This window comes from Ornithorhynchus anatinus, chromosome X1, assembly GCF_004115215.2.
Source record: "Ornithorhynchus anatinus isolate Pmale09 chromosome X1, mOrnAna1.pri.v4, whole genome shotgun sequence".
Classification (NCBI taxonomy): domain Eukaryota; kingdom Metazoa; phylum Chordata; class Mammalia; order Monotremata; family Ornithorhynchidae; genus Ornithorhynchus; species Ornithorhynchus anatinus.
Window position 1 is genome coordinate 40,829,027 of NC_041749.1, and position 1,028 is coordinate 40,830,054.

The window sequence follows — 1,028 nt, forward strand, 5'->3', positions numbered from 1 at the left end:
AATAATAATTATAATCATATTCTACTCTCCCTTAAGCTTAATACAGTGGTCTGCACACTGTAAATGCTCAATAAATACGATTGACTGACTCAACTTTCTCATCTGTAAAATGGGGATAAAATCTCTGCCTCTCCTTTTTCCTAGATTGTGAGCCCCATGTGGGTCAAGGGACACTGTGTCTGATCTGATTAGCGCTTAGTGTTGGGCTTGGTTCAGAACAGGAGCCTAATAAATATCATAATAGTCTTCATTGTGAGGCTTGGGTTATTCCTTCAGCTTCTCTGAAGCACATGAGTAAAAATTATTTCTGCCAACCCAACTTCCTGGAGGAAACTTGGTTGTGCAGAGCTGGGTCTCCTCCTCCCAGCAGCAAAGCACGGACATGGAGAGAGGCAACTAGGGCCAGGAAGCTCTGTCCAGGACTTTGCAGTCATTCATTCGTTTATTCAATTATATTTATGAGTGCTTACTGTGTGCAGACCCCTCTCAGGGTCGCACCTGGAGAATTTCCAGTACTCTACCAGTCGCGACTATGGGAGGGAGAGTCAAGCAGAGGCCTACTCATTCCATTCCTAGCTTGGACTTTGGCTAGTGAGTGGAGGGCAATCTGCTACAGGTCAAAACTCACCAGTGCTGGGCAACAGCGGCATGGGAGAGAGTAGAGGGCGGAGACCTGTTTACTGCGCGGAAGGAGGCAATGGTAAACCACTTCCATATTTTTATCAAGAAAACTCTATGGATACACTACCAGAACGAATGCAGATGGAGTAGGGGCATTCTGGGACAGATGTGTCTATGGCGTCACTATAGGTCAGACATGTCTCAACAGCATAAGACTACAACAACATAAACAACTGTGTGCAGAGCATTGTACTAAGCGCTTGGGAGAGTACAATATAACAATAAACGGACACATTCCTTGCCCACAAGGACATCGCTCTGTAGCAGCAATGAAGGTGATGGTGGGAACAGGAGAAAAACAGACAATCCAAGGTAGATTGTGAGCCACCCGCAAGGGCCAGGGACCA

The 1,028-nt window shown here is 46.1% G+C and overlaps 1 non-coding gene across 1 annotated transcript; it reads left to right on the forward strand.

Moving 5' to 3' along the window:
- Positions 1 to 480: 480 nt before the first annotated feature.
- On the forward strand, positions 481 to 618 carry LOC114806904. The gene has a single exon (XR_003754957.1). It is a non-coding gene; the product is annotated as a small nucleolar RNA SNORA7 (small nucleolar RNA).
- The last annotated feature ends 410 nt before the right edge of the window (positions 619 to 1,028 follow it).